The sequence below is a fragment of the Pinus tabuliformis genome, chromosome 4_1 (assembly GCF_031772625.1).
Source record: "Pinus tabuliformis cultivar Carrire ecotype Pingquan chromosome 4_1, CPIR1, whole genome shotgun sequence".
NCBI classification, from domain to species: Eukaryota; Viridiplantae; Streptophyta; class Pinopsida; order Pinales; family Pinaceae; genus Pinus; species Pinus tabuliformis.
The window spans coordinates 847,786,374-847,794,840 of NC_142303.1; positions in this window are offsets into that span (position 1 = coordinate 847,786,374).

Genomic DNA, 8,467 nt, shown 5'->3' on the forward strand with positions numbered 1-8,467 from the left:
CATACTCCCAATATCAACGCACACCTAATATGCCTTACGCATCCAATATTCCTTCATTTTAGTAGGGATATAATCCAACCTATTTTCAGCAACCCTCATTGCCACCACCTCCATTACAGAAACTCCTACCTCTACCTTCGAGCTCTAATTCGCCCCCACCGCAAGCACACCAAAAACATAATCCACCTCGCCCAACTCAATTTCCTACACTACCTATCGCTAACCCCAATAATAGACCTTCACAACCTGTGCAAAACATTGAATTACATCCTTTCCCTACATATGTTATTACTGTAATGAAATTTAATTAAGATAAGGGAAAACATGCAATAAAGAAAAATCAGTTGTGATCATTCAAGAGGAGGATCCTCAAGTGCAACCTGAGGATGAAATTTATTAACAAACAGAAAATCAAAAAAATAGTGAACTAGAAGAACCAAGGAGCCTCCTTACCCGGAAAGATTGCTTGTTAAGAAAACTAAAACTCCCATGGAATATGATCTTCAATATGAATTAAGGAATGTCTGTATCAAAATACAGTTGCTGCAAGCTATTAAATACATTCCTATTTACACCAAGATCATTAAGGATTTCTGCATCAAGAAAATAGGAAGAAAGAAAAACAAAAATCAGAATGTTAAAGTAATGAGTCAAATGACAAAAATGGTATTTGGTTTACTGTTGAAATATAGTGATCCAGAAAACCCTGTAGTCATCATAGAAATCAATGGAACTCTTTTATCAAATACCCTCGTAGATTTAGGAGAAGCCATTAATGTTATGACAATTGATACCATGACATTACTACAACTACAAGGAGTCAGGCCTACACCCATATTGTTGGAACTAGCAGATAGTCCATTGTTAAACCTATGGGGATCCTAGAAGATATAGTGGTAACAATAGCTTCCTGGGAATACCCAATTGATTTCGTGGTAATTTCCCCAAAAACCTCTAGACCCAGACATCCAGAAATCTTTGGTCGACCTTGGTTGGCCACCGTCGATGTTGTCATTGGGTGTCAAATGGGGAAATGATTATTTCTAGTGGATTAAAAAATCAGGCATTAACTATATTTCCACCTGTCCAAATGGCCACAGAAGTACCCCTTTGGTTAGAAAGTCCTTATGGAGAAGAAGATTGTATGCTTCCCTTACTAACCTTAGAGAAATCAAGGGGATTTCGGGAACAATCAGAGGAACATATTTTGCAGCAATTTTTGTCTGATATTAATTGCATCGATTATCCTGTTTCTTTTAATGGTTGTCATCATGTTTTTAGCAATTAATTTCAGGAGACTTGTCACCCTGTTGTATTTACAACATTCATTATGGAAGTTCTAGAAGGAAACAACGAAGTAAATACTAAACCTATTGAAATTGGTGCTGGAGAAACATTGTATATTAGTACCGAATTAAGTACAAAACAGAAACAGCAGGTATTAAGTATGGTTTAAAAGCAGTCTGGAGCATTTTCTTGGGATTATTTGGAAATGAAAGGTATTCATCCAGACACTTGTATACATCACATTTATACGAATGAAGAGATTAGACTTGTTAGGCAACCACAAAGACGAATGAATCCAGCTCTAAAAGAAATTGTCAAAGATGAATTGCATAAATTCTTAAGTGCGGGTTTCATTTACCCTATTTTTGACAGCAAATGGGTGTCACCCTTGGTGGTAGTCCCAAAGAAAAATGGGAAATGGAAAATATGTGTAGATTATCAAGAGCTTAATAAGGCTACTTTGCAGGACTATTTTCCTTTACCTTTTATTGATTAGGTACTTGACACATTGTCAAGGAAAAGTATTTTTCTTTTATGGATGGATATAGCGGCTATAACCAAATTTAAATAGCCTCATGAAGATCAAGAGAAGACCACCTTTACCTTCCCATGGGGCACCTATGCCTAACAAGTTCTTCCCTTTGGTTTATGCAATGCTCCAACTACTTTTCAACGAGCTGTTTTGGCTATCTTTTTTTATTTGATACATGACTGTGTACAAGTCTATATGGACAACTTCACAGTATATGGGGATGATTTTCATCAAGACTTGGAGAACTTGGAAAAGGTATTTATTTGTTGTCAAGAAACTCATTTGGCCCTTAGTAGTATTAAATGTAAAATGATGCAAACTAAGGGGATTGTCTTGGGACATCACATATCACATGAGGGGATAAAATTCGACCCTGCAAACATACAGGTAATATCACTTATTCCAATTCCCACGTCACAAAAATAGGTAAGAAGTTTCTTTGGACATGCAAGGTACTATAGGAGATTTATTGAAAATGTTACTAAAATTGCAGCACCTGTGTTTATATTGCTTGTCAAAGATGTTGATTTTTTATGGGATACTTACTGTCATAATGATTTTCAGTAACTAAAGGATAAATTGAATACTACCCTAATATTGCGAGGGCCTAACTGGTATTCCCATTCCACATTTGAGCATATGCATCAGACACTGCTCTTGGAGAAGTGTTGGGCCAAAGGGAGGATCACTTTCCTTATGTTATTTACTTTGTTAGCAAGAATATCTCACCTGCATAGTTAAATTATACAGTTATTGAAAAGCAATTATTAGCAGTGATTCATGACATTAACAAATTTAGACATTATATTACTTGATATGATACTTTTGTCCAAACTGATCATTCTGCCATTATATTTCTTATGAGTAAGCCTATTACTAATGGAAGAATTACAAGATGGATACTTGTGTTACAATAATTTAACATTATTGTGATTGACAAGCTTGGACGAGATAATTTGGTTGCGGATTTCCTATCCCGAATGAATATTGCCCAAGATACAACTCCGTTACCAGTTTCGGATGATTTTCCAGATGAAGATGTGTTTAACATTTCAACATTCACTCCTTGGTTTGCTGACATGGCTAACTACTTAGTGACAGGGAGCCTGCCCCAAAATCTTTCCAACGGGGAAAAACATAATATTGTGTAGCGGAGTGCCAATTATTCTTGGATAGATGGGGACTTGTTCTGCACAAGACTTGATTTGATCATGAGAAGGTGTGTGCGGGAGGATGATATGTTTGATGTGTTGAAAGCTTTCCATAGTGAGCCATGTGGTGGGAACTTTGCAGATAAAAGAACAACCTACAAATTCCTACATGTGCGCTACTATTGGCCCACACTTTTCAAAGATGCTAAAAAGTTTGTTTCAAGTTGTGATGCCTGTCAGCGAATGGGGAGACTAGTTCCGGAAGATGAAATGTCTCTTCAAACATAGTTATCAGTGGAACCTTTTGAGAAGTAGGCATTGGATTTTGTGGGGCCCATCTCTCCCACGTCCAAGAAAAAGAGATATATATTGGTTTCCACTTATTACATAATGAAGTTGGTAGAAGCCAAGACCTTATATTCTGATTCAGAGAAAGCAGCGATAGATTTCATTTTTTAGGATATCTTCACTCGGTTTGGGGTGCCTAGGAGATTGTTACATATCAAGGCACACAATTCACATCCAAACTAGTGAAGGCTATTACTAAACAATATAATATAAAGCATCGGAAGTCTACCCCCTACCACCTCCAAGCAAAGGGACATGTGGAATCTACAAACAAAGTCCTGGATTCTATCTTCATTAAGACAATTCAACGTCACCATAGAAATTGGGCTAACAAGCTACCCGAGGCATTGTGGGCTTACCGGATAACTTGGAATAATGTGATTGGACACACTCCTTACGAGTTAGTATATGGGAAACAAGTCCTACTCCCCATTGAATTTCAAGTAAAAACATTATGAACTGCCACTCAATTGGGAATGAATTTGAATGAAGCCCAGGAGCAAAGGTTACTACAATTGAATGTGCTTGACGAAATCAGGTAGGATGCATTTCAGCGAACCATGTTAGTACAGGATCAGAGAGCCCAGTGGCACGACAATTACATCAAGAAGAAGGTTTTTCAACTAGGATATTAGGCACTATTTTATGACAGTAAATTTAAACATTTTAAAGGAAGATTTTCGACTAGATGGTTGGGACCTTATGAAGTGGAAGAGGTCTTCGATAATTGCTCTGTTAGAATAAAAACCATTGATGTTGATCAAACCCCATTCGTGGTAAATGGCCATCGATTGAAGATATACCACTGACCTCTCTCTCGCCAAGAATTTTTGCATGAAGGAAAGAGAGATCTAGAAATGGAGTTGGTTCAGGGAAAGGATCCAGCTCCTATTGGTTCCTCAAACTGATTTTATTTATGTTTATATATTTGTATTTGTGTACATAGTATAAAATAACTGTGAGATGACTCTTTTGTTTTCCCTCACATCTCGAATAGAATAAAAGGGAAATATACCTAGGGTAAGTTTATTCCTTTAACCAGACTTGGCAGATTATTTATGGAAAAGTTACCTTTTAGAGTCTTCTTTGAACGTTTCAGACTCCCAAAAATTGAATGTTTTGAGCAAACACTGATCCAGACTCGTAAATATTAATGGAACAGTGATATTTAGGGATCTGCTGAGTATAGAATTATTCTTTTCTGAGCTCAGCAGAATAATTATGGAAAATAAACCCCGTGGAGTCTACTTCAGGTTTTTCAGACTCTCTAAAAAGGAATACCCCAAGCAGTGGCTAACTCAGGCTCGATAAACTTATGAGGTGGTAGCAGTTAGGGATCTGTTGAGAATAAAATTATCATTTTCTGGGTTCACCAAAATAAGGATGAAAAAGAACACTTTGGAGTCTTTTTTTATGCATTTCAAACTCACTAGAAATGAAATGCCCTAGGCAATAATCATTCCAGGCCTAGTTAAAAATCCATGGGATGATATTTTTAGGTTTTGTATAACTATCAGTAGGCAAAGTCTCCCGTCAAGCTGCATGGGATATTCCAAAACGAAATTTGGTTCATTTTTCAATTCAGTTCAAATGGATTATGTACTTAACCTAGCACTATTATGAATCAATAAAGCTCCTAAATTGGTGAAAATTTTCAAAGGTGTTAGCTTCAGCAATCAATATGGATAATAGGACAGCAACATTTTGAAATTGTTCTTATGTTTTTGGAAATCAATTATGCTTCGCTAAGAATTAAAGACATTTTTCATACCTTTCAAATCAACTTAAAGGATTATGTACCTAACTTATAATTGGCATTATGTACTCAACTTGGCATTATAATACATCAGGAAGGACTACTAGAAGGTTTATCCTGGAATTTTTGAAAAAGGGTTTAAAAGAATTACAAGGATAATTTCTACTTAGCAACACTCAATTCATACAGGTGATACTGTAATGGCATTTTGGAATTACTTTTATACCCTAAGCTAATTCATCTTTACAACTTTAATTATGAAGATCATGCATCTCCAACAATGGAAACCGGTATTGTTATCTTTGCTCTTGAGATGCGAACATTATTAAAAGTCAGAACCAAGGTATGTGAACGTTTATTTGCTTAGAATATATTAGAAGTATATGTATTATGGGCTAAGTGGTAATATGTCTCCATTATTTGTCATGATTCAATTGTCCTCCCATATTCCGATTAATGTCCAATCCCCGTTTGCCCTTCCTCTCATTTTAATCATGTGGCCACATGCTAGCTATCGATTTATCGTCATATTAACCAATCCACATTTCGATTAGCACCGCCACCTTATCCATTCTCTCACTCATTCATTCTAGCTCGTACGAGCTCCCTGATTCATCATTGCCATCACACATGTCAGATGTCACTCCAGTTGTCCAAACGTTTTACTTTAAAAAAAAATGATTTAAGGATGAGTAAATTGGTATGGTAATTTTCTCTCTCAGAGTGATAAGGAGGGAAAATATGAGTATCCATTACTGCAAGAAAAAACTTCCACAATTATTTTTTACTCAGGCATGGGGGTTGATCGCTATGAGCCCACTTTTTTCAGTTTTCTAGGAGTCCAGAATATGTGAATTGAAGAGAATTGTTTAAGGAGAAGGGTTGGATGGGATTCCTTCAAAAGTTTCAAGGGTATAATGACAAAGTGGCCTCGGCCTTTTCTCAGAGCTTTAATAGAGAGGTCATGGAAATTGGGAATCTCAACCTTTAAGTTACTGCGGAGTCCATCAGTAAAGTGATAGGGTTACATTTTTTCGGTGGAAAGTTCTTCAAGAGAGGACCACTTGACTTGTCAAACTATGCGAAATTCCTTAAACCTACCTATCAAACTCTGAGTTTATTGAAGGAAGCTTTGCATAGCTTCCTCGATGAGAAATGGTACCCCGCTTGTTACAGTACTATAGAGGTTCATCACTGCGAAGGTAGGTATGTTGCCATTTTCTCTACCATATCAGACTGTTATTACATTTTATAAAAGGCCGAGAGGTTAATTTTCCTTTCTTTCTGCATAAGAGTCTACATAAAGTTGCAAAAGGAGTTCAGTCGGTAGGTAAAAACCCTGAAACTGGTATATGTCACCATAGTCTCATTAAGATGTTAGTGGTCGCAGAGCTAAGAAAATGACGAAAGTGTTGGGAAGACTTTTTGATTGAGAACTTTCCAGAAGAGGAAACCCGGGTGAAAGGGCAACAAAGGCTTATCATTCCCCCATCAAATCACTCAATTTTTGGGGTTGAGATTCCACTAAGTTTCAGTTGAAAAAGTGACTTCAGTATCAGGGGGAGGAAGAAATGTAAGGAGAGTAGAGTACAGAAATGAAAACCTGGCCATAAAAAGTTGTCTGCTAAGAAATCTCAGGTCCACAAACAGAAGAAACCTTCCACAAAAGTCATTGAGCCCACAATTGAAGCAACCGAATAACAAGACGAAAGGGTCAAGGTTACCCTTAAAAGAAAATGAAAAAAATTTCAAGGTGACCCGGGATCAGCAACTGTTCTTTCTACACCCCTTGAGGAAGCAACAGAAAACTCGACCGTGTCTCAGAGACAGTGTCGAACTAGAAGAATGTATAAACGAGTTTTATCTATCTCGGGCAGTCAGAATCGAGAGCTTGTTGATGTTTTGTCTTCTCCTTACAAGAAACTAAGAAGCCCCATGTGATGAATGAAGAAGCAGAAGATCCCCTGTTTCAGGGAAGTAACCCACAAGATATTGACCAAGATCTGTTGAGTAGCTCTCCACCTCAAAACCTACCCAGAATAAGTGCAGGAAAGAAGAAACAAGGACAGCTACCCAACCCCAAAAGGAGCAACACTGGGTCGGCCTATGGTGGGATTAATTCTCAACAACCTACTGTACCATCCAAAACCCCCTTTGTTCATGATGAAGAGGATTTGCAACTGCTCGTGGCTAAGTTACAAAAGAAAAACATGAAGTTGAAGGATAAAGCACATAAGTACAAAACCTCATTTCGTTATGTGCGGGATGTTAACAACTAGTATCGAGACACAAATCTCTCTCTGGTGTCTAAGAATGATGCATTAGTGTTAAAGAACAAGCATTTGGTTCGTTGGAATTTGAATCAGTTGCGGCATGTCAAGAGGCCTAATGCTCATAAAATAGCTTTATATATTCAAAAATCTCCAGTGAAAGACAGTCATGGCTTGGAAGTTTTGGTCAAAGCAGGGAGAATGTAAAGCTTGGCCTACCCTATTTTTGGTGACTAGATGACATTTGAATGAGGGCATGCAACCTTTAGGCATGGGGGGATGTTGGTCCCCACTTGCTTACCTATTTACACCTACTACCTTACTGTTTCTATCGGCATTTACCTCCTTTTTCCCATTTTGTACTACACTATCACTATCAAACTATATTATTTTGCAAATGGAGGTAGAATATTTACTTAGTACTATTTTCGTGTGCTTTTTATTAAGTATGAGTAGATATTAACGAGCTCATATCCATTGGACTACTTTTGATTGATCAATATTTAGACTCGTATACCTTGAAGCATGTAGACAGGTAATAGGGCTTCCATCTCATGGATGGATAGCACACGATGATGGACAGCTCATCCAGCAACCTATTATGAAACCACCATTCTGTACTCAACTATGCATCATGATTATGTACCTTATTTAGCAGCTGATATGCAAAATTGTATCCCAGACGTTCCAAAATGAATCTCCTTATACTAAAAAAGGAGATCGATTTCGTTAATCACAACATGACCCAGCCCAGTTTAGCTCGGGATCTATCTAAAGATTATTCATGAAGATTTCATGTAGCCTAGTTTAGTTTTGGTGTTATCTATTTTATTTTTATGGTTAATCAGTTAGATCTAGCTCCCATCGGTTGAACCTTTTTAAGGCCCGATGCGTTCTGTATCTAGGCTAGGGAGGAAGTAAGAGAAAATATTGTAAAGTAGTTTTTGTACAAGTGAGATTTGCCTCAGAAGACATTGCAGTGATGATGTATATGCCATTTGAATTTACATTCTGAACTTTAATATATAATTTTGATACAGAATTTAATCCTCTGTGAGTATTATGGTTTTCTTTAGTTTTTAACAGTATTGAATTAATTTAAAATTTCTCCAAGAGTGGCAAG